A 25,851-nucleotide genomic window follows, 5' to 3' on the forward strand; every position below is an offset into this window, starting at 1 on the left:
ACTGATGCAGGCCTCTAGCTCCTGCTCTGAAAGCCAGAGGTGATGATGGGGGCCACGGGTTTCTGGTACTTTCCACAGCTACCTTGGAAAGCAAGCAAAATGGCCATCTGGGAGAATTAAGATTAATTGTGTATTGAATGCTTTTCCTTGAAAAGAAGTTGACTTGTAGCTTTTCTTGATTAGCCTTTTTATTTTTCCCTTCTGCCTCTCTCCTCGTGGCATTTACTTGCTTCTTCTGCTGCCGCTTTTCTTTTTACGCTAAAGACATCATGGGCAAGAAGAGGAGATTTTATTTTGAAGAACAGTGATCACATTAACAAGGTGACAGCAGATAAGCTGAAAGTCGCTCCATTGTCTGCTGGGGAAAAAAATGTGCTTTGCCGCCAAATCACATCCGCTTCTCTTTGTCTCCTTTTAGAGGAGGGTGGCCGGCCCAGCCACTGATGGACTCGAAAGAAATCACTGGCAGATAAGATGTACCCTTGATTCATACAAGAAGAGAAGCTTTTGAGTTCAAGGATAAAAAATGACTTCCTATCCTGTTCCACAGCATTCTTGTGGCTGGAACTCTCTGTACCGCGGTGACATTCCTCTCCCCTTGGTCCAGGGCATCAAGCCGAAAATAACTAACTATGACATTTGAAACTTGGTAAAAGGCGAAAATCCAACTCATTGCGGTTTCATAGATATCTAGGCCTGGATCAGACGCTGTAGGTACAGAATCTCCCTACATCCTGCCCTATATTGGGGGCAAAACTGAGGACTCACCCTACCTTTAAGGTATTGTAGCTACATCCAAAGATACAACCAGCACTCAGTGAAAGAGCAATTCGTCTGGTGTATGACTGCGAGTCCAAGCGTGTCTGTTAAAAAACAAACAAACCAACCAAGCTTCAGAATGATTGAAGAGAAAGTGAATGAGGGATGGAGGAGGTGAAGAGGGAAAGGGAAGGAGGCTCCCTGAGGGAGGTGAGCTTTACTCTGATGGATTGGTAGGACTTTGTTGGCCAGTAGAAGCATTCCAGGGTCATAGCTCTCTAAGCTGAGGTTCCTTTGGCAAAATCTCATAGGCTTGTTGTGAAGACTGAATGATGTAATGAAAATAAAGCACAGGGCACAGTGCTTGGCACGTGACGATAAGGACTGGGTAACTGTTTGCTGTCGTCGTCCTCCTCATCATCAGATGGGTCCTTCCTAGGGAAGGGAGGCTATTAGAGGTCCTCTTCCCTCTAATTTTACCCCTTTTTCTGAGACTTGACTCTCATCTTTATATCTCGGCAGACTTTGGTCAATATTAGTTCACCTCTGGCAAAATGAAAGCAGATTCAACCAAGTATCAACAGATGTTTTTAACGCTACTCCATCTCTCGATATAACACCTTATATACGCTGGTTTATAATTTCAGTAGTGGGTGGATATTTGCGTGGAGGTAGAAATATAAAACCAGTGGCTTATGCTAGCATTTCTCTTGGGTCTTTGTTTTCAACAACTCATTTCAGCGACTTCAAAAAGTATTCACTCGATATGTTTTTTCTTCTAATCTGTTTATCCTCCTGTGGTTTCACTTGGGTCACAGAGGAAAGGTATTTCTGGAAAGAAGCAATGAAACTTACTTCTTCTAAAGTTTAGCGGTTACAATAGAAGGCTACGTACTTTGCCATTGCCATTGGGGGCGGAGGAGATTTGGGGCCCAGAGGTTGGGGAAAACCAGATGTTAATATTAAAAGTCCTTTAACGACCCCTTATTGTGTGCTCAGCAGGGCTATGCAAGTTGCGCTGTCACACTCGCTCCTCATTGCGACCCTGTGAGGCAGGCAGAACGAGCTCCTCATGCTCGTTCCCTAGATGAGGAAAATGAGGCTTAGGGTATTTACATAACTCGCCCACGATTACAGCTCAGACGATACAGAGCCAGGACTTGGACGCAAGTCTGTCTGGTTCCGAAGCCCAGGCTTTTTACCTACCACCAGGTTATACTCTGCCCGTAAGGATTGGAAAATAATGACTCCGAACTAAATGTGGGAATGATATTTTTAGGTTATCATACAGGTTAAGAGTTAAAAGATGTGCTATGGCTTACGCTACAGTCTCTGCTTAGGTCGTCCAAAGTGAAGGAAACTTAGTTTTTATTTGAAGGAGCAAAAGCCGATCAGCAGAGGTGGCCCCGGTCAAAATATGAGAATGTGAGCTGAGGTGTCAGGCGAGGGACAGAACCAGTAGTGTCCCGTGTCCTCAGGAAACAAGAGTGGAGTAGGTAAGGCCTTTGACTTTCTCTTTCAGTTCCTAAGCTAGTTCACTTGACGGCCTGTAACTGATATATTTATTACCCGGCATTGTTTATCAGTGACATATTGTCCAAATATTCATTTCCTAGGAGAGGGCTGTAAATGTCGTCTGGAATCATAAAAGGTGATGGATTGACAAGTGCTAGAGGTGGTGGCAGGTCAAGGAGTTACGATGCAGGATTTCCCACACCGCTGCTTGCAAGTGTTGGCAGTTCAGATGTTGTTTCTCGGTGGTGAGGAAGGGGATAGCCTGTCCTCTGATGTCCTAACTTCAGCGTCCCGGTGAAGGTGTTTGCGGGGATCATACTTTATCTCATTCAAAGATTCTGAGCAAAGTAACAAGTAGCAGGTACGATTACAGCTCTTCCTGGAGTTGCAAAACTCTGATTTTAAATGTCTCCCTTCTACACTTGGCCATCTTCATACCATCATCTGCTTTCCCAGAGTTCCCAAGGCCACTTGCTCTGGATAGCTACCCAGCTGCTCTGTGCCGACAGCACTACCTGTTGGTTAGAAGAGAGAACTCCCGGACTCATCATCCTTTCTGGTACTTTGAGATGAAAATGCATGTGTCTCTGAAGTTCCCTACACCAGCCGGGAGTTTCAGCCGTGCAAAACCGTTTGCATTTTCTCATCACATCACGCTGTCTCACACACCCCCAGGCCGGTATACACTGTCCCCTCCCTAGAATGTTTTTGTGACCAGTTTCATCCTAGTCCATTTGGAAGCCTTGGCTTAAGCATCACCTTCCTTGGGAAGCCCTTCCTGAAATTGCCCAGGGGGATTTTGACATCTCCCCTTCCATAGCCCATATGCTATACGTGCCTATATTTTAGTGGTGCTTCCAAGGGCAGGCAGAGGATGAACTAGTACCGCTAAGGTGGAGCTGGAGACGGGGAGACTCAGGTACGGCCCAGAGCAGCCTTCCAGAGATCTTTAAGATTTCTTTGTAATTGTATGCATCTATAAAATCTGCACTCTTCTCTACATTGTTTAATATAAAACAGTCTCCCCCCAAACAATTATTGAGTAGAACTAGCGGTCCAGGAAGATTCCCCACGTTTATCCTGTGGCTTCCTGAACCCTCAGACACAACACACTGTATCTCGGGAGTATGTGTAAGTCTCTCTGAAAAGCGTGTATAGCAGTGTCTTTCTAGTCGGCTGTTCTGTGAGCTTCTTCAGAGCAGGGTCTAGGTCTTTCATCTCTGCTATAATATTTATAAGATTTTGGATACTCAAAAAATGTTCCTTGAATGAGTGAATCTTTCTAGTGATCTTGGGCATAATAAAGAACCAGTGTTATTAATCCTCCAAGAGATGAGACACTCCAGTTGTAGACCCCAAGGTCTCCCATCAGCCCACTATTCTGTCTAGTTATTCTTGCATTTCGTTGGGCACTGGCATTTAAGATTAATTTTTGAAACCGTCTTCTGGGGAGTTATGTTAACATTTATTCACTACCACGATACCGGTATTGTTTTCAACTCCTGTTCGTGGCAAATGCATATTTCCCCAGCAATACTGCGGAAGAAAGAAGCCTTGATGAGCAGACTTGGAACTCTAAATGCTATTTGTCACTTCTTTTCCATGGGAAAATTTGTCCTGAATTAAAAAGAACTTAGAGATGAACTCTGGAACACTCTGAGGCTGGAGACTGACTGTATTCAAGCTTCTGTTTATAGGGCTTTACTGCCCACAGCCTGAGGGAAGGGGAAGGAGGCCTAAAGCCCGAGTCACAAAGTGACATCCAGAATCACTGGAGTGGTCAGGGATGACCTCAGATTGGTCCTTCCTTCGGGTCTCTCGGGTTCTACCAGCATCGTCATTGGGCTACCTTGGGTGTGTAATGTACATCCCAGGAAGCCAGAAACATTCATTTTTACGCATCCTGCTGACATTTGCATCTGTGTAATCCTAAACTCTTGTTTCTCTCAGGTTCAGACAAGTGAACACTTGAAGCGTCTATTATCTCTCCTCTAAAAAAAAAAAACTCAATTAAAAAAGTCTTAAGTTTCTTAATAAATATTTGAGTAAAGGCGCTCCTCTGTGCAAAGCAACTTTCAACACATGATCCGTTTATGATGAAATTATTCTTCAGAAACTTCCCACTGGTACCCTTCCTTCTTTAGAAATCAGTTACTCTCCGTAGAAATGAAACACCCTGCAAGAACAGGCCAAACTATGCCTCAGTTGTCCTCTGTGTCACACTCCAGCTGGCTTCTCTAGTGTACCTCCTGGTACGTCATAGGGAGTGCACCCGGTCATTTCTCTTTCTGTTGTTCAACTTGGCCCCATCCTTCAATGAAGGAACCTTCCCTCCCAGCTGGGCACGTAATAACTCCTTTTCTGTTTCCTCTGATCCGGATGTTTCAGTTCTGATTCCACCTGGAAGGCAACTCATGGAGGTCCCAGCCCAGAGCCTGAATCCATGTTCTCAAACTGGGCAAAGCTGTTGGGAAGCAGGGTCAGAGCCTGAAATGGGCAAAGCTGCAAACACTGGTATAGAGAGGGTTGTTTGTTTTTTTTAATTCGTAAAGTTTCTCAGTAAAACATCCCCTTTTCGGGAACATAATTAGTACGTGTTGAGCCACAAGTGTAGAAAAATCATTGAGGGCACAGACCAACATATTTTCACAGAGGTACAAAGAAGGTTTCCTATCTCTCCTTTTCCTTTATACGCTCCTTATAAAACCTTGCCGGAGTCAACTAACAGGGACCGCCCCCTTTCATCACATACACTTTTTCCCAAGAAGTAAAATAAACTAAATTAATTCATTCACTCAGTACTGTAAATACCGAATGAAAAAACCATAGGTATATAGATGTCAATACTGCCTCTGTAATTATGTTTTGTGTTTGTGTAACTAGAGGACACCGAGAGAAAGAAAAGAGAAATTATTCGAAGTGCAAAGGTTCCCGGGTTTACTAAGAAAATTAGAAAAGAAAAGAGCCCAAGCACCCACATGTGAAGATAGCTGAATACTCAACTCACGTGTTACTTTCCAGCATTTTCTTCAAAAGAAGTGGCTTTTGATGAAACTGCTGGGAACTCCAAATGCTGAACGTTTTTCCTATTGAATAAAGTTAGTAATTAATGTAGCAATTACGAGTGCAGGAATTGAGTTCACTATGTTGAAATTGCAACGTACAGCCAAGGTTGAGGACTACTGTTGGAGGTATTGAGTTGTAACCGTTATTTCTTCCTTTCTTAGATTGTCGAGTGTGGCCCTAATTTAGTTTGTAATCATTCTTTTCTTCCTTTTGAGGGTCTCCATCTGTAAGTTTCCCAGGTGTGTGGGAAGGAGAAGGGTATGCATCTCTTTCCCCCTGCCCACCTGTGTCTTTGGATACCCTCTCTTCTTAAGAAGACGGCCATGACCGCTGTTGTTGACTATTACAAAACTGACACCACACCCTAATACACTGTAGTTCTTCTTGTTCCAGGGCGTTACTCCTCTTTTTCCCTGAGGGGGTTCTGGGGTTGAACACATCCTCTCTCCTTCACTTCCTTCTGTCCACGGATCGACTCTTGAGGGTGGCTCTGGGCCACTCCCCTTGGCGAGTCTTTTCCCCGGACCACGTGACCCAACATCAGCCTGGCCAGCCCAGGACTGAGGAGGGGAAGGTGGGTTTCTGGGGCCGAAGGCTATTCATAGGAAGCGTCGCTGAATTGGCACTTTCACGGGATGAGAGTGCCGTGATAAATAAATGAGATGATGTGAAGACTTTGAGCTGTGGCAATATTTGGACCCACCAAAAAGAAATGCGTTTTTTTAAAGAAGGTTTTAGTTGATTGATACCTGCACTTAAATGAACAATCCTCAACCCTTAGCATCTGTTTTGACAAGTGGTTAAAAATTTAATGAACTTCCTCAGTTGGTCTTTTCTGGGTAACAAAACACCCCAGTATGTAGTGGCTTAAAATTTAATGGGTGGTCCTTCTGGTTGAGCCCTGCAGGGCTTGCTTATGTGTCTGTAGTCACTCAGCTGGCACTAGATGCGCTAGGGTGGCCTCATTCACATGTCTGGTGGTTAGCAGGCTATGGGTCAGAATGAGGGGGAAAGTGGGCCCCGTGTGTCTCAGCAGCCAAGAGAATAGCCTAGCCCAGCCTTCTTCACAGCGTGGCAGTAAGCCTGGGTAGGCACCAAGATGAGCAGAAGTAGAAGTTGGAACGCATCTTGAGGCCTAGGCTCAGAACAGGTTCAGTGTCACTTCCACTACATTCTGTTGGCCAAATTAAGTCACAAGGCCTGCTCAGATTCAGGGTGGAGAAATAGATTCCACCAAGAGCTGAAAAGCACTGTAGCTCTTTTTGGAAATCGATACAATAACCAAGCACCCTTATTTGCAATTTTTTAAATATATAAATGAAAATGGATTTGGATTCCATATATATGCGTTCAGAGTTCTTCCACTAATAAGGTAACTCTCACCTGCGTTCAGATAGACTTTGTAAGTGGGACAGAAGGGGTAGGAATTGCCCGTGGCGATGACAACGAGTGATCCATGTAAATACTATCTACCGTGTGGGTCATAGTGTTAAAGGATTGTGAACAGCTATCCAAAAGGCAGTGTGGCGAGGTGGAAAGGGCATGAATCTTGGAATCAGACAGATCCAAGTTCAAACTCCATCTCCCCAACTTTTAGCCGGATGGCCTCGGACAAGTTACTTAACCTCTCTAAGCATCAACTTCCTCAACCATAAAACAGGGCTAGTAATACCTAAGGCATAGGGCTGTTGTGAGGATTAAATGAGATTATGGTGTAACACCCAGTACACAGTAAAGAGCCATTTCATGCTAGTTTCCTTCCCCATCCCCTTAATTTTTTTTTTTTTTTTGAAATTCACGTGCAGTGGACGTAGTAACTTCTACTTAGAATCAAAGCTGCCCAGTTGCTTTCTCTGCCAGCTACCAGTTTTTCTTTTTCCACATACTGTCTATTTTAGAGAGATGACCGTGCTATATAGTATTTTTCAACCTGGGATCCTGGCAGTATTTGTAAACATAAGCTTACAGCTAACAATTCCAAGCCAATTCTTAGTTTCGGTGCTACAAATTATTTCACATTTTTGAATTGTACATAGGTTGGTTTTCTTGATGGTCTGGATATGCTGAGGAATTCTGGAAACTCACCATCAGGAAAGAAGGCTTTGAAATGATGATGGGAATGATGTTCTCTCAGAAAGGATGCATCTACGTTGGATAAAGTTTGCAAACATCTAGGAGCTCTGAATAGTGAGGCTGGTCTTTGGGGGCTTAAAGCAGGCCAGATTGGGCAAAACCTGTGCTTCTCTGATGCATTCCGTGGGGCTCCATTTTGGCTAAATCATCGTAATTCCCATCAAGACAGCACAGAATGATAATGGTTTTATTTATTATTTTATATGCACTGCCAGTATATGCAAAGCTTTATAGCTTGCCGTAAATCGAGAGGGATTATCACAGCTGTTACTTATTTTAACAGGTTACAATACAGTAGTTGATGCCAGATGGTTTTGAGAATTTTGAGAGAGAAATGTTGTACAGGCAGCCATATAGATACTAGCTTGGGTAGTTGGGCCCCTGAAATTAATTTACATTTGTCATGATATAAAATATACATGAATAAACACATAGTTCCTTATGAACGAGTGAGCCACTTTATAGCAGTGATTTCTTGTGGAAGTCGCGGGGTCTCCTGGGAGCAGTGGGCGGGGGGGGGGGGGGGGGGGGGGGGGGGGCAGCAGTAGCGACGTGCTCCTGCTAATAGGAGAGATCAGGAGTAAGGCTCCGCCGCAGCCACAGCTATGCGGGGGCATCCAGCTTGCTCCAGGGAAATGAACTTGGGCGGCCAAACTGGGTTTCTGGCATTGGAGCCAAAGAGAGTAAAGCGGGGAAGCCACCTTAGGGAAACAAACGGAGAGGGTGTGTATCCTGGAGAGTGGAGCTGGAGTTGGGATCCCCAAGGTCACCAACAAGGTCAGCCTGGGGCAAAAAGTTTACCCAGGCTGGGCAGATGCCAGAACATATTATTGCCCTTGCAGATGCTGAAATTTACGCGTAGGGTGGTCAGTTCTGGATGATCAGCAGAAATGGCAAGCAGAAATAAGAACTGATGTTGAGGAATCATTTCAGAAGGTGGTGCTGGTTCCAGGTTTCATAGAACAATAGGCTTCCAGCGTGAGAGACCTAGCGAAAACCTCCCAGATCTCATCTCCACCCTCCTTGTTCTCTAGATGAAGAAACAGACCAAAAGGATCGCTTACATACGGTCATCTTGGTTCTTTCCATAAAATAGTGAAATCAGACTGTCAGGGTATGTGGAGTCTGTAGGCCTCTCCCCAGATCTCTCCCCGTGATGTGCCCCACCAACGTGTTTCCTGCTGCCCATCTCATGCTGGGAGAGGACCGCAGCCCCACCGATGAGAATACTCCAAAGACCAGGTCTAAAGCACAGCTGGGTTTCCTTGCTGAATTGTCCCAAGATATAAAGATAATATACCACCTCTGGAACAGGAATAAAATTGTTTAGCCTTTTCCAGTCGATTCTTCTAGCTCCTATAATATAGGTGTCAACAAAATAATTAAGCAGGAAAGGCGAGTTTAAAACAGATTTGGGGGCTTCCCTGGTGGCGCAGTGGTTGAGAGTCCGCCTGCCGATGCAGGGGACACGGCTTCGTGCCCCGGTCCGGAAGGATCCCACATGCCGCGGAGCGGCTGGGGCCGTGAGCCGTGGCCGCTGAGCCTGCGCGTCCGGAGCCTGTGCTCCGCAACGGGAGAGGCTGCAGCGGTGAGAGGCCCGCGCACCGCAAAACAAAACAAAACAAAACAAAACAAAACAAAACAAAACAAAAACAGATCTGGGGCATATGATGGGTATCCTCTATGTGTAGAAAATCAGGAAGTGACAGTATTTTGAAAGTTGAATAGCCCATGCATGTCAAGGGACGGAATTAGAACCTTTATTGTAGATTCCCCCAAGATGACTAGTAGGAGAATTAAAGCTTTGAAAACTTGTAGGCTAGACAATACCAAAATGCCCCACTCTTTTCAGAGATGCTGAGCTTCCAATAACTTCAGCTCTCTGGAACACAGCACTAAGCCTGAAAGTAAGTGCAAGGAGTTTCCCAAGGCTGCAAATGGTTGTCAGCAAGCCCACGCTTCTCACTTAGGTTCTCGGTCAGACCACTAGTAACTCTTCTTCAATGGGCAGATGTTACCCAGCCATGGTGTCTGTTTTCCTCAGCCCACCGTGGATTCAAACCGTGGGGAAGGACCTAGAAGAAGGGTGAGAGCGGAATGACAGTGGGGACTAAACATGAGGGAAAGAGCTTGGAAATCCGAAAAGGAGTCTTTGAAATGTGTTGCCATAGAGACCAATAATAAGCCTTCTTAATAAAGACCCTAAGTAATCAGCAAAGCATTAAATTGTGTTTTGTAGCATCTGATTAAAGAGATAGGAAAGTGAATTGTTCAAGGTGGGCTAATTCTGGTAATCAACCCCCACCATTTCAGTGGCTTCGTTCTCACACTGCAGTCTAATGCAGGTCGGCATGCAGTCATTTGGTACCCAGGCGCCTTCCATCTTGGGGTTTCTCCACCCTGTAGAGCCTCTGTGTTCCTCCTGCGGGGGAGAGAAGGGAGCGTGTGTAGGAACGGGCAGGAGCTCTCCCGGGCCAGACCTGGAGGCACACAGCCCTTTCCCACATCCCCCTGGCTAGCACACAGTTACATGGCTGCGCCTGACTGCGAGGGAGGCTGGCTGGAGGAGAAAGGCGGAGACAGTTTGCTGAACAACAAACTAGCCAGTCTTTTCCGGGGAAAGTATAAAATATGCTCTAACACAACAGGGAGCTTCAGTAAACTGCTCTTGGTTGGATAAACTTGAATTGTATGGAAAATCACCTATGTAGACTTATACACTTCCTGGTAATACCAGTGAAAGGGAATAGTCCTGTCCCGAGTCACACTGAAGGATCAGAGGCTGGCAAACTAGGGCCCTCAGGCCAAATCCCACCCCCCACCCCCCACACCCCCCCCCCCACCCCCGTCTGTTCTGTGCATACAATTTTATTGGAACACAGCCACATCCATCCATTTATGCCTTTTGAGCTATAACAGCAGGGTGGAGTCATAGCAGCAGAGACTGCATGGCTTTCAGAGCCTGAAATATTTATTACCTGGCCCTTTACAGAAGGAGTTTGCTGATCCCTGCTCTAGATCATCACTGTCCTAAAGGGAGGACACATTTGCAGTTCTTTTCCTCCTGAGACCTGGTACCCTTGGCTTACAGAAAAAACAAGCAGGACACCCACATGGGCTGGGACGTAAACTCCGCCCTTTGAATGCCAGCTCCAGCAGGGCCCAGAGTCTGCTCTTTCCCCGCCAGAACCCAGCACAGTAGCTGGCGTCTAAGAGACGTTCAATAAGTACTTCTTTTTGGACCCTCAAGCCATAGGAAGCAACAGGGACCCCCAACCACCGTGAAGCGGGTAGGGAACTCAGAAAAACTCCAATATGAGCGTGTGCGGGGAGGTCTCAAGGAAGGAACTACCTTCACTGGGCTTTGATTATGTGTCAGGCACCATCGTGGTGCTTGGTATCTATCATTTTATTTCCTCTTTCTAACAGCCCTATAAATTAGGCATTCCTCTTTGCATTTTACAGGTGAGGAAACCAAGGTTCAGGGAAGTCAAATGATTTTCCAGAGGCCATACTGCTGAGAGTGGAGGAGCTAGGATTCAAACACAGGTCTTTCCGGGACCAAAGTCCAGGGTTGTTTGGGGGTTTTTTTTTTTCCTCTCTTTTTTTTTCTCTATACCACAGGACTTGCTAAAACCTTATCCAGATGTAAGTAATCTAGTTATATCATTATTTTCATCACCACTGTTAACAACCACCTCATAATTGTAAAGATCAGTGCGAAGGGCAAGACACGGATGGCCATTTTCATCCCTTAATAGAGTCCTGCAGGCCTCACTGCCAAGGCTCTCCCTTGATAGAGCAGCCCTGAGAACCCGGAGCAACGCGGTTCATCTCCTTGGGATGTGTGATTAGTAATTTGGCCACCAGCTCCCCACGATCTTGCCAGGGATCGCTGTAGAGGGCGGCCATTTTGCTTGTCCGAACATAAACTCTCGTTTCGGGGCCTGAGCGGCTTGAGTCCACACACGGCGGGGCTCCCCATGCCCTAGCGGAGTCTGTCCCGGAGCTCTCTGTGTACCTTTAACAGGCTCCCGGGTGCTGCTGGTCCTTTGATGAGCAAGTCTAAGGGAAAGACTTCCCTTTTCTTTTCAGCAGCTCTGACTGGCCTCCCCGCCCACCCCACACACCCCCGTGGCCACTCCACTAGGCCTCCTGGAGACTAAGGAGCGGTGGGTACTGCCCCCACTGACCCCTCAGTGACGTCTGGCATTCTTGATCATGCCGCCTTCGTGAAACCCTTTGGTCCCTCGGTTTCTAAGAGGGGGCCCTCCCTCCCTCCTGGTCTGTGTCTCTGACTCCTCTCTCTCTCTCTCTCTCTCTCTCTCTCTCTCTCTCTCTCTCTGTCTCTGGGGGGCTCTTTTCCCTTGCCTACCCACCCCTTAAACTTTGGGGTTCATGACTCTTCTCAGCCTCACTGGGGGAGTGACAGTGCCACCTCCTCCCACTCCATCCTTCCTGACCTAGCCACGCTCTGTCTTCCAGGGGGGACTCCAGCCACATCCTCCAGTCTCTGCTGGAGGCTGGCAGCCCTCCGAGGAGGTTGGTGTGAGTGGGGTCAGGGGAGAGCAGCCAACCCAGACTAACTTGGGTTGCATGTGGTACTTTATGTGACCACAGTCATAATTCATAGTAATGCCAATTAGGAAGTACTCTCTACCAGTGCTTGCGCAAACCCTGTGATTTCTTGTGACCTTGGCAAGTCGAGTGTTTCACCACAATTTGTGAATTATGGAAGAGTCAGGGGCCTCGTGGACGCAGTACTGCTCTGGCATGCAAATCTGCCCAGGGCGTAAATCTCCCTATTTGAAGATAGGTAGCCTGGTCAAAAAATAGTCAAGTTTTCCCTAAATGGGTTTCCGAGGCATCAAGACAAATTACCGAAAACTGCCTCCCACAAGGCACATTTTGGATAATTTCATTCACTGGTTTTTCCCTTGTTATATATTAGGATATATCCCATAAGTGTTGTGTTTTGCGTGGCCCTAAATGGCTTTCTGTCTTCTGCATGTGGTTGTTACGTAGAGAACCTGCCAGCCTAAGGCATGGGCACACACTGCCATGGCTTTTAACCCTGGTTCATCCTCAGAGCTGGTTGAATTACCCTTCCCTGGAGATCAGCACGTCGCTGGGAAGGCACTGTCTTTGCAGTGTTTTGAAGCCCGGGCAGGGTGACTTGTGTCTAGGCTGCGAGGTTTCGGAGATGACTAGGGGGAGGGACGCAATGTTACAGTATTCGGGCCGCTCTGATCCCGTTACGCGCGTGGGCACATGCTCCACGCCAGTCTCTGCCCTCCCTCTTGCCCCGGCTGGAGGAGTTGGCACGATCGGCGTCTCTGATTCCTCTGCTGTTGGCCAGAGACCAGGGAGCCGGGAGGTGAGAAGGGAGCCACGGGGGTGCGGTGCTGAGCAGCCGCGGTCGGTCCAGCCTGATGGTGATGTGCCGAGCCCGCCGCCACTCTGGGCACGGGTAACGCGCAGCACCAGCGGTCGCGCTACCGGAGAAGGAAACGCACAGGTGCCAGAAATCCGGATCCGGGATCCTCCGCAGCCCCCCGCTTGTCTCAGTGCACAGGGCCCGCGTCGTGGCCGGCTCCCGCGCGCCACCGAGTTTGGGGCTGGGGTCTGAGTCCTGCAGCTCACTGCGGCTGGCAGCAGGGGACGGATTATTTTTAGCAGGTTCCCTTTAGCCCAGTGGAGCCAGGAGATGCTCACAGAGCTGGGCGGCTGTCTGCAGAGCGTTGGTGCAGCCGTGCCTGCTGCCCGGGAGGTTTGGCTGCCGCAGTCCCCTCCATTCCCTGGGCTGTAAATCGAAGCTGTCTACACAGGCAAGGCGCTCGATCCCAGCGTGGCCCTGGGGCTACGTCCCGCCCAGGTCTCCGGGCACCTGATTTCCCAGTGGTCAATTAGGTGTCTCTGCCTGCAGCACTGAAGCAGTGGAGGGGCCAATGCCCGGGCTTTGATGGAGTGCGCCGTGCGCAGAGACCTCCCCAGTCGACTTCCTCATCAGAAGGCAGCATCCATTCATAATTCTCTCTCAGCCTGTGGACCGAGTTTGGCTGGAGCTGGGCATGGACTCCTGCGATCTCCCCTTTTGCATCTGAAGCAGAAACTAATATAAAAAGGAAAAGGAAGGGGGAATGCGGTCCTAACGCAACGAGGCGCTGAAAAGCCCCCGAGAGGCCTCTCCTTTGCGTGGAGAGGGAGAAGAGGCAGATCGCGAGCCCCGCGCCCCAGCCAGCTGCTGCTTCGCTGCGGAGCCGGCACGCATGCCTACCTCACCTGACGGCCGAATTCCTGGGGAGCCGGCGCGGGGCCCGGCGGCGCGCCCAGGGCGCACGGGCGGTAGGATTTCTGCAGCGGGGGAACGATGCGCCGGCGGGCTTCCCAGGGCCGAGCCCGAGCCTGAGCCTGAGCGGGCACCCGGGGAGGCTAGCCTCGGCGCGGCGCCCCACCGCAACCCCCCGGGATGCTCTGCGACTCACAGCCCAGGCCACGCGGGTGTGTTTGAGATGGGACCAGCGTGGGGAGGGGGGAGGGGGTGTGGGTAGGTGACATCATTTTTAACTAATTTTTCACACCTCTGGGTGGTGGGTGAACTTAGGGAACGGAGGAAGCAAGAGCCACAGCCCCGCCGCGCGCTAGCCTGAGGAAATAACCCCGGCCGTGGTCTGAGAGCCGGGTTCCCTTGGCAGAGAAGAGTGAGGATGAGCGGGCGGTCAAGGTGGACCGCACATAGCTCCAAGGGAGGAGGGGAGCCTCTCTGGCTTTCAGGGGTCTTTCTTTTTTCTTTCTTTCTTTCTTTTTCTTTTTTTTTTTTTTTTTGAAGCATATCGCAGCTGCAGTTTTGAAGTTTGCCGCCTCCTCCCCACCCCCCAGCCCGGGTTTGGGGGAGGGGCGGCACTCTTCCACGCCGCTGCCAGGGCCTTTACTAGCTGGGTAGAGGGGGCTGCAGGGGTTGCCTGGTCTGGTGGCGACAGGGACTCGAAGGCGCTGTTAAGTGGGGAGGGCACCCTGAGGCTCGGCCTTCCAAGGGCTCTGAGGGCTAGGGAGAAGTTGGGGGATACCTCTTGGTGCCCCATCCTGTTTTCCTGCCCTGCCACTTGGTGTTGGGTGACATTCTGCCTGTGCAGGGGTTTCACTGTCATGGAGCTGGCTGTGATGCTGTAAGGCAAATGGACTGTTAAGGATGAGCTGGAAAAGAGAGGCGAGAGAGCTGGAGCTTTTCCTCCTGTGGCAGTGTTAACCCCATCAAGCCTGCTCCCTTGGCACACCTGTCCACCTGGGTCACCGTCTGTGGGCGTGAGTAGGGCTGCCGGCTGACTAGCCCTGCCGGCCGGTGGGCCAAAGCTGGACCTGCCCAGGGCCTGCCAGGCCCGGAATGGGTGGACAGTAAAAGAGCAAAGCCCCACCTGGTGCCCCCTCAGGGGAAGATTAAGCAGGCCCGCCGTGATGGTGCGCAGTGTTTTAGCCATAGTGTGCTCTGCTCTTGAGTTCGGGAGCTCTTGCTTTATGAGGTTTTTACTTTATAGTTTCGTGCCTCCTGGTCACCAGTTTGTTTTTCACAGCTGCTTGTGAGCAAGACAAAGATAACAGCGTCTAAAAATACCCTGCGGCTGGAGGTGCAGCTTAGCTTGACCCCGCTATTACAAGGATGGGGTCTCCCTTCCCAGCTGCGTGAGGGTGAGCCACACTGGGCCCCCAGACAGCCTGTGACCAGGTGCACACATCCTTCAGAGCAGTTCAGCCACCAGTCTCAGGACAGGGTGGGCATGCTAGGAAGCTGATCTGTGTGAGAGAGCAGCAGCCCATCCATCCCTATGTGAGGTCCTAAGCAACTGGGCTGCAAGATTGGGGGATGGGAGTCCAGACAGAGACCCCTCCCCAGCCCCCAGCCATGGGTATCTGCAGCTTTACATTCCCTCCGAGTTCTGCCTAGCCACGTGTGAGGCTTCCTCCTCTGTGCCTAGGGGCCAGCAGGCCACTCCCCGCAGTGGAGTTTGGCCCAGAATACACAGAGGCCAAAGGGTCCAGGTGGTGCTTAAATCATGCCAGCTTCCTGGGTGCAGGTAGTAGCTGGGGTGCCCCTCTTTCTTTTCCAGATGGAAATCCCTGGACAGTTGAGTGAGGAATCTCTTCTTGGAAATTGAGAGGTACCCAGTCTGTCTGAAGGGGACCAGCCCCAGCTGATGGGGAAGGTGCCACATGGAAGGGAGACAGGAAGGGACTGAGGACTTCAGTGATCCTAGTGGATGGTGGGAAGCTCAGATCTCTTCCTGCGGGTTCTGGATCCCTTGAGCCTGCCAGGGCTCTCCCGTTATTTATTTTCAAAAGCCTTAATTTCCCCCATGTTCGCCTTTTCTTTGGCAGCAAAGATGGCAAAGTCCAGCTTGAAGGAAACAGGCCCCATCTGTTCTTGATCTGGTTGAATGATAGGAATTTTTTTTTTTTTTTTTTGCAAAAATGCATTGGTAACGGCTGAAAAAATGTAAATGCCTAACTTTTTAACCGTGAAAGAAATAAACTAAAGAGTATGGGAATTTAGGAGGGAAGGTGTAAATTACCACCATCAGTTCGCTATTCAAGATGGAACCTACTGGGTGATTCTCTCCTCCTCTTCAAAGTGAATTTTGATTTAAAAATTTTACCTTTATTTTCTGTAGGTAGGTCAGAAATATAATCATCGGGACAATATTAAGATAGAGTTTGATTTGGGAGAAGGAAGAGACTGGGAAAGAAAGCACCTCTGGTAAATCCTCTGATCATTCCTGATTAGTCTTCTCTTAGAGGCTTGAGAGTATTTGCTGGTTTATCTTTAAAATGCCCCTCATCTTTGTGTTCCCTACAGAAGATGCAAGATTACTGATGATTCAGTGTAGCCAAAAGGCCCAGTGCAACAGTGGCTAACTCTTTGGCACCCTGAGAAGGGCCCATGGGAGGGCCGTGAGTTGGGATTCAGATTTCCTAAAGACTTCATTGTCTTGGCTCTGCCTCTACAAATAAGACGCCAGTGATCTCTTGCACTTAAACAGAAAAAGGCTGCTTCCTCTTGAAGCTCAGAACCCGAATCAGCCATTAACTAGAGACTCACACTGAGTGTATGGATTAGGTTATACTGTAACAAGTCAGTCCCAGATCTCGGGATGTTAACACAATGCAGTTTTTCTGTTTTTAATCATGTAAAGTCTAATCGACTTTTGGCTTGTGATGACAAGGAACCTGGTCTCATGCCCTCTTGCAGCTCTGCTATCCCCTGGGGCCTTGGAGTCCCTCCTGGGTTCCTTTGTATCTAGCCAGCAGAAGGGGAAAGAGAGAGCACGGTACGGAGGACTGGAAGTAGCACACCTCACCACCACCACCCACATTCCACTGGCCAGAACTCAATCACATGGCCACATCAAACTGCAAGGGAAGCTGGGAAATGTAGTCTGTGCCGCGGCAATAAGCTCTCTGGCACGGAAGATGCCCCTGTTCTGCTCTCCTTTGGGATTGGATTTGGCTCTGGGCAAGTCACGTGGCCAAATACATATCTCCATCTTTAAAACGGTCGTCATTCCACTTGCCCTTTCCTGTCTCAGGATTTGGAAAGGTATTGAGACATAAAAGGTTCCTAGAGGGACCATCTGGTCTAGCCTCTTTAGGCAAGGTCACTGTATCATCCCCCATGTTATAGATCACTTGCCCAATGTGATCTATAACAGCTAGTTTATACTAGCTAGCTGCTAGTATAAACAGCTAGTTTATACTAGCCATAAACTAGCTGTGTCACAGCTAGTTTATGGCAGGGCTGCAGTTAGAATGTAGGTCTCCATCTCTTGGCTCAGTGCTCCTTCTGCCATGCTCGGTTCACTCTGCCCTCTCGTGAAAAGTTATATGGGATATAGTTTCAGAAAGCTGATACACAGCCCCTAGATAGCCTTCATCTTGTATAGTCCCTAGAAACAGCTATTTGTGTTACTTAAGGTCCATGTGAGTTTTTGTTTTTGGGGGGTTTTTTGTTTTGTTTTGTTTTGTTTACTGTAGAACCACTTAGAGTTAGGCTCAGAAGAGCCAGGCACTGGTCTATGCCCTGTACATACATTATTAACTCACTTAATCCTCACAGTAACCCTGCGAGTGAGGGACTGTTATTATCCCAACTTTATAGATAAGGATGCTGAGGCACAGAGAAGTAACGTAACTTGCCCAGGGTTTTACAGCTAACAAGTGACAGATCTGGGATTTGATCCCAGGTGATCTGGCTCCAGAATCCAGCCCAGGATCATCTTGCTACACTCCATCTCTGACCTGGTGGGCTCCGTGTGCAGCCCTCTCTAGCGTGTCCAATCAACGCTGACCCTGAATCTCAGGATTCAATATTCTGAGTTTCTTCTCTTAGTGAATGACCTTGGAGGTCCATGACAGGGAGCCATTTGTAAACTTACTGGGGCATGAATTTGAGCCCCCAGCATATGAAAATGATACACAGGATTAAGCTACATGGCTAGTGAGAGAGCCCAATCCCTGACCTCCGGCGCCGACAGCCTAGTGAGGATTAGTTTTCTCCTTAAAAATTTTTTGGTCTATTCATCACTGGGTAGGCGGTAACTATTAGGATGTAATAAAAATGTCGGTTTCCTTGTGAAAAGCGGCCATCAAATGAGGAAGGACTCTTCAGTTCAACCTTAAAAGGCAGTTGACTTGATAGGGGTGGGGCGAGGCCAGCATAGCCCTTTGACTCGAGGTAATTGCTAGTTAGGGTTGTTTTGTCTATCTGTTGTTGTGTACGAATCCATCCCAAAACTTAATGGCTTAAGAAACAACAGCCAATCGGCTGGTCCAAGATTCTGCAGTGTCGGACGCGCTCACTGGGCAGTTCTTGTGATAGTCTTGCCGGTGGCCAGTCAGTTGCTGTGTCACCTGGGGGCTAGGCTCCGCTGGGATGCTGGGTTGGGTGTGCTTCTGTCTCTTTCTGTGTAGTAGTCTCAGGGCCTGGTCCAAGTGGCCTTGCCAGAAGTCCAGAAGCTGGACTTCTTACCTAGTGGCTTAGGGTCCCCAAGAGCGCAATGGCAGAAGCTTCCAGGCCTTCTCAAGGCTGGGCCTGTGACTTGTTTTACCAACAGGATGACACAAGTCACAGGACCAGCCCAGACTCCAGGGCAGGGAATTAACCAAGGGCGTGAATACCAGGAGGGGTGGAAACAGACGACCTAGCACAGTGGTGAACTCTGAAGCTTCTGTATTTACAGACTCGAGCATTCCCAGAGGTCTCAGGAGAAGCTGACTGTACATGGAAATGTAGGTTAAATACATCTATTCCTTTTACTCCAGTGGAGAAAGACAGTTATATATGCCTGGTGCTTTCTCCGTCCCCAAACTAATGAACCACTTGTGACCATGGAAGCAGTGAGGCTGCACGTGTGACTGCCCAAAAGCAAAGGGAACTGAAGTGTGTGACTTCTGTTCTCTGGCCCCTTGCAGACTGTGTCTCGGAGCTATTGATTTTTTTTTAAAGTATCAGTACCCACCCTCAAGGCAGGAGCATGCCAGTTGGATCAGGGGACAAGACTATTTCTGATCTCCACCTCCTCCTGCCCAGCAAGTCACACATTCTGAGGTGACTTAGCACGCACAACAGGATGGAGAGCTGCTCTCCTGTACACATGGGCTCGTGGGTTCAATCCGTCAGGGTTCCATTTCGGATCATCTTCCCCAGGCCCTTGAGTCGCTGTAGCCAGTGGAGGTGCAGTGGCTACTTTGATGCACCACCTATATCCCCCTTCCTCATCAGGACTCAAGCGCTTGCTCCCCAAGCACTCATTCGTCAGAGCTGGGCACTGGTGGCTGACGCCTCACAGCCAAGTCCCTCTTTGGGAATTGTCCTTGAAGAGAGCCACCTTGCCCAAAGGTCACAGCCCTTCCCAGGTCAGCGCACATCCAACGACTGGTCACGCGGCAATTCAGGACAATTCTGCAGAGCTATCCCAGCTCCAGAGCTCCCCCAATGGGGCTGGCTGATCCTCTGTCGTGACGGTATCACAGCGCAACTTCTCTCTCTGCCCAGTCCTGCTTAATTCCCTCCAGAGGTCTTGACCTGAAGAGCCTTTGCTAGTAAGCTTCCCACACACCACTGTCTATCTCAAAGTCTGCTTCCAGGAGACCTGACCCAAGATAGGAGGCTTGTAGACCACGTTACTTCCTGCTACGGACTGGGCCACTGTGAGCACACACAGAAGCAGGACACACAGCACGGGCCTTCCCCAAACTCTTCCAGTTGGGAAGAGATGACAAGTACTTAAGCAACAATATGAGAAAACGAGCAAACATAATGTAAGTCTGGTGCCTCAATGATTTCTTCCCCTCCTTGCTCTACCCCTCACAACTTGCCCCAAAGTTATGTTTTTTAGGGGATGGGTGATCCATGACATTGATTATATGGTTAACGATTGTGCCTAAGCGCTCTCCCACCTGATTATTCCTTCCTTTCGGCATGGCACCGGCAATCAAAATTTATCTTTCGAATTAAGGCTATAATTATATTTTGATAAAGATCTAGCAATTCAATGAGAATGAAATTCTGAGGGTTGCCAGGATACGGATGACTCTGGGTTATGGAGAAGGGTTTGCATGCAGAATACTAATAGGCGGTTCGGCACTCTTATCTAGACCTTTCCAATAGAGTCTGATAATGTAGGCCCGTCAAGTACTGTTTCTCTGCTATTATTCTAGGAGGATAAAAGCGATGAAAGATATAAGCAGGGTTTTATGAATGAAAAGGTGATTCATCAGATGTCTTTTGGTCTCTCGCACTAGAGTTAAGAAACAGAGTAATAATTATGTGGTGTCACCTCAAAAGGAGGTAGGAGACAAAAGCTTTCTCTTATTTCCTTGCCTCTTTTTATTGTAAATAAAAGCAAGATGTCTTAGACATTGGGTTATTGTTATGTGTTGGGAGACAGGGACCTGCGTTTGCAATGGTGTTCACTCCCGGAAAAATGGAAACAGTGGAATTACGTGTGGTGTCGTATTCTGGTTTTCCTTTACCTTTTATTTCTCTTTTACACTGTCTGATTATCACTCATTCATTGATTCGACAAATATGGAGTCCCAAGTATCGTGCGGGTCCTGCCGAGGGATCTAGGAAAGTTTAAAATGGATAACTGCATATGAAAATCATAACAGTACATTACAGTAGCACCCAACAGGGTTTTCTGGGGGTGGTGGAAGGAGTAATTTTAAAATTGAGATATAGTTTAACATACAGTTAAGTTGTGTACACATTTTAAGTGTTGAGTTCAATGAGCTGTGACATATACGTCTGTGCAACCACCTCCCAAAATAATATATAGTACAGTTCCATCACCCCCCAAATTTTAGTACCCCTTTCCAGTCTTCCACCCGCTTTGTCAACCGTTATTATGATTTCTGTCACATAGATTAGATTTGCCCGTTCAAGCACTACATGTAAATTGAATCGTACAGTATGATTTTTAAAAAATATCTGGGCTCTTTCATTCAGCGTAATACTTTTTGAAATTTACTCACATTGTTTTATGTATCAGTAGTTCATTCCTTTTGACTGCTGAGCCAGTAATCCATTGTAAGAATACAGCACAGTTTACCTATTTAGTTGAGCCGTATCCAGTTTGGGGCCGTTATGAATGAAAGCCGACAGGAATACTTTTGTACAAGTCTTCTTGTAGATTTACATTTTCATTTCTCTTGGGTAAATATCTAGGAGGGAAAATGCTTAGTCACAGGCTAAGTGTATGTTTAGTTTTATAAGAAACTGGCAGAGCTTCTTCCAAAATGGTTGTACCATTTTACACTCCCACCAGCAATGCGTCAGAGCTCTAGTTGCTCTGTATCCCCGCTAACGCTTGGTACGTCAGTAGTCGTTACAGTGGATATGAAATGGTATCTCATTGTGGTTTTAATTTGAATTTCTCTGCTGACAAAATAATGTTGAGTGTCTTTTCACGAGCTTACTAGACATTCATATATCTACCTTCTCTTCTGAAATGTCATTATGCCTTCTCCTCATTTTTAATTGGGTTCTTTGTTTCTTTTATTATTGATTTGTAGTAGCTCTTTCTACACTCTGAATGAAAGTTCTGCGTCAAATATATGGACTGCAAATATTTATTCCCAGCCCCGTGCCTTGCCAATTTATTTCTAAATGGCATTCTTTTGCTGAGCAGACATTTTTAAAATTTTGACAAAGTCCAGTTCATCAGTATTCTCTTGTGTGGCTAGTCCCTTTGAACCCTGTCAGAGAAATCTGCTTCCCTTAAGTTTATGAAGATTTTGTCATGTATTTTGTTCCAGAGATTTTACAGTTCTAGCTTTTGTGTTTAGGTCTGTGATCTTCATGTAATTACTTGTGTATGGAGTGAAGTAGGGGTCAAAATTAATTTTTTCCCATACGTGTATTCATTTGTTCGAGAACCATCTGTAAAACAAACAAACAAAAAACCAAAAACCTTTCTTTTCCCCCACTGAATTTTAACGCCTTTTTCGAAAAATCAATCAGCTGTTTGTGTGTGGTTCTATTTCCGGACCCTTTGTTCTGCCCCACTGATCTGTGTGTCTGCTCTCTTGCCAAAACCACCCTGTCTTGACCTCTGTAGATTTATACTAAGTCCTGAAATCGGGTGGCATAAATCCTCCCAATTTGTTCTTCTCTTTCAAGATTATTTTAGCTATTCTAGAACCTATGCATTTTCACATACATCTCAGAATCAGCCTGTCAATTTCTTTTCAAAATGCTGGGATTTTGATTGGCCATTGATTTGAATCGATAGATGCATCTGGGGAGAATAGACATCTTTAACAATGTTGTGTCTTCTAATCCCTGAATATAGTATAGCTTTTGATCACCTAGGCCTTCCATAATTTCTCTTAGGAATGTTTTGCAGTTTTTAGGGTAGAGGACACACAATCTTCTGTTAGACTTACATGTTTGATAATATTGTAAATGGTATTCCTTTTTATTTAATTCTCCACGTTTTGATTACTAGTATATATATATATATATATATATATATATATATATATATATATAGAGAGAGAGAGAGAGAGAGAGAGAGAGAGAGAGAGAGAGAGAGAGAGAAATACAATTGATATTTTTAATATACTGACCAGTGACTTCTAATTTTACTCTTTAGTTCTAGCAGTTTTTGTAGATTTCATAGGGTTTTAAACCTACACAATCATTTTGCTGAAAATGACAGTATTTGCTACTTCCTTTCGTATCTTTGTGTCTTACTATACTGGTGAAAGTAGATGTTTTGATTTCTTCCCTATCTTAGAGAAAGCAGCCAATGTTTAACCATTAAATATGATGTTAGCTATAGATGTTTTAGAAGTGCCCTTCATCAGGTTTTGGTGTCAAGGTTATACAAACTTCATACAATGTATTGGGAAATGTTCTCCTCTATTTTCTGAAAGAATTTTTGTGAATCGGATTGTTTCTTCCTAAAATGTTTTATGGAATTCACTGGTGAAGCCATCTGGGCCTGGAATTTCCTCTGTGGGAAAGGTTTTGATTTAGAATTCAATTTCTTTAGGACATATAGGACTATTTCTCTTCTCTCTCTCTGTCCCTTGCTAGTTTTTTTCCAAGGAACTGTCCGTTTCATCGAAGTTGCTGAATATGTTAATACTATAGACTAGACTGGGGTAGACAGAAAGACCAAAGGTATCACTTGAGGTGGGACTCTGAAGAGAGAAAGGGACTTAGGCAGACAAGGAGGGGAATTCTGAGGAAACAGTGGTGTGAGAAAAGACATGGGAGTGGGATCACCAATGGTGTGGGTTGCTGGACATGGATTATGCCAATCTGGTTGAAGGAGAAGAGGAAAATAATGTTAGAGAGATAGCTCAGAACTGGATCAATGCCAGATTAAGGAGTTTGGACCTTATGTGGGCAATGAAAGAGAGACCCCTCCCCCCCCCCCCCCCCCCCCCCCCCCCCCCCCCCCCCCCCCCCCCGCCCCGAATGATTTTCAGACGGGGGCATGACCTATAGAAATGGTACTTCATGGAGGTGGATTTGGGAGGATGGGCTGGTAGGAAGGACAGAGTGGTGGTAAATGCAGTTTTTGGTTTTGTTCTGTTTTTTTTTTTTTTTTTTTAGAACTGGCACAGTATGCAGGGGTGAGCACTGTCTAGAAAAAAGGATAAAGAATGAAACTAGAAAGAGAGTATAGTTGAAGTTTTCTAAAGGTAAAGGCCTCTGAATGTTTATTTCTCTGCACATAACACAGTGTTATGCACCCTGTACACACTTATCACACTGTATTATTATCATTATCGTCTCTGCTCCCATCTCCATCTCCTCACCTAGATAGCCACCTCTTCTCCAGGGGAAGAACCCAAGGTATATTCATGCTAAAGTACTAGTGTCCAGCCATGTAGTAGGCACTTAATTAATATCAAGTGAACCAATGACATCTGAATGAGTGGATGAATGAATGAATAGGCAGAATAAAAGAGAATGTATTAGTCAGGATAGGCTACGCTATGCTATGCTAACAGACAAACCAACAAAGCTCAGTGCTTTAAGACAATAATAGTTCTGTTTCTTCCTCACACGCAGTCTGACGTAAGCCTAGAATGTGCAGTTCCCAAGCAGTGGAGGAAAAGAGAGAAGCAAGGCTCCTGGGAGGTTTTATAAGGACCAAGCCTTGAAGTGGTGTACATTAATTCTGCCTGTGTCCCACTGGCTAGTAGCTGACACTCTGTCGTTCGGCCTCAGTCTGACTACGTAGGAAGCTGAAAACGTAGATGTACACGTAGACATTTGGTAATCACTAAGGACAAGAAAGGGGGTGAAACGGAGCCCTAAAAACTATCCGTGATTGCTTCCAGCCTGAGAGAAACCGGAATCCTAGAGACGCTAGGGGACTTCCTGGGGACCACCCACACAGACCGCAGCCCAGTTGTGCCCACCTTTCAGGCCTTCATAGCTAACACCTCAGGGCTCGCTCACTGCTAACCAACTTTGAGACGCCAGCTCCTCCACCAGGAACTCTGAGCCAAATGAAGCACTCATAGACTCCCACACGTCGGTTACCTGGTAGCTCCCGCCAGAAGCACAAATGGAGAGAGTCGCGATGTGGGTCAGGGCAGGAGGTTTTGATGATGGACCTCCCAGGAGGCAGCAAAGCAGTCCTGCTCCGGGAGGCATCTGTGCTAAGCTCATGCCAGCTGCCTAAAAAGAACTGCACATCCCGTGTGATCTGGAGTCTCCTATTCAGGATCAAAGTAACTGCCTTGGCAGGGCCCAGAATGCATGGTGAGGGCACTGTGGCCACGGGAGTCGCTGCTGAGGTGTGTCCCGTGTAGCCAGAGGAATGAGGGGAGCGCCTCGGCTGCTGTGGGAGGGAAGGTTGCCTCCCTGGGCTGGGCTGTAGTTACTGTCTGGTTTTCAGAGTTGGTGTGAGGGTCAGAGATGATGACGGTCAAACAAATGGCCCGAAGTTCAGCAGATAATGGGTTCTCAGGAGAAGGTGTCCTTGACAATGATGATGGCGATGGAGCAGGAGAAGATGATCTGTCTCCCATCTTCTAAAAGAATTTGGGGGAGGGGGGCGCCACTGCAGGGAGCCTGCGGCTTTTCGCCTGGAGGCTGCCTCCCTAAGCAGGGCTGTGGACGGTCCAGCTTCCCTGCCCCAATCAGTGGTAGACGCATTTTATTTAAATGGCAGAACTCTCAGAAAAAGAGCCATCAGAGAAACGAGAAGTGAACCAACTGGAGGAAATAGTGAAAGAAAGGACTAAAGGAGATATCGTAACTATGAGATGAGGAAAGTGAGAAAGATGTTCTCTAATACCTCTTGCTTATTACCCCGCTTGGGGACCAAGCGTTCTCCCACGGCCAGAAAAATAACTGCCCCCAGGCAGAGGGCCTCAGGGGCTCACGGGGAGCAGCCTCCGCGTGCCCAGGTGAATGCCGCGGGGATGCTGGCAAGGCACCGAGCCCGTCTGCTACACCAGTCTTGAGTCCTTTACCCCACTTCTTTGCTTCCTCACAGAACATATACCACCTGATATCGTATCTATGTGTTTATCTGTCCCCTGTGTCTCCTACTAGACAGCAAGCTCCAGGAGGACAGAGACTTCATACCTCAGTGCCTCAGGGAGGGAGAGCACTCAGTGGATGCACAGTAATCATTTGTTGAGTGAGTGTTCAGAGAAAGATGGTAATTATTTGTTGAGTGAGTGTTCAGAGAAAGATGGCAAGTTGTTGTCGACATCACGATCATCGTCCGCACGTGAAAGCGGGAGAAGCAGGCCTGAAATAAGTTGTAGGAACAAGGGTGAACGTTACTCAATGGCGGGCCACGCAGGTGCCTGACTAATACCTGTTGCGTGAGCATCGTTGGGGTGTGTGTG

At 47.4% G+C, this 25,851-nt stretch overlaps 1 protein-coding gene and 1 long non-coding RNA gene across 6 annotated transcripts in view; one reads left to right on the plus strand and one right to left on the minus strand.

The window, feature by feature from the left end:
- The window catches only part of NHS (NHS actin remodeling regulator), a 340,931-nt gene that overhangs the window by 241,026 nt on the left and 74,054 nt on the right, over positions 1 to 25,851 (plus strand). The gene's annotated exons all lie outside the window — the stretch shown is intronic.
- The window catches only part of LOC116746983, a 78,170-nt gene continuing 77,985 nt past the window's right edge, over positions 25,667 to 25,851 (minus strand). For both annotated transcript variants that reach the window (XR_004347940.1, XR_004347939.1), the window contains one exon: positions 25,667 to 25,751. This is a non-coding gene — a long non-coding RNA (uncharacterized LOC116746983). The remainder of the gene's footprint in view (positions 25,752 to 25,851) is intronic.

The sequence above is a fragment of the Phocoena sinus genome, chromosome X (assembly GCF_008692025.1).
Source record: "Phocoena sinus isolate mPhoSin1 chromosome X, mPhoSin1.pri, whole genome shotgun sequence".
Lineage (NCBI taxonomy): Eukaryota > Metazoa > Chordata > Mammalia > Artiodactyla > Phocoenidae > Phocoena > Phocoena sinus.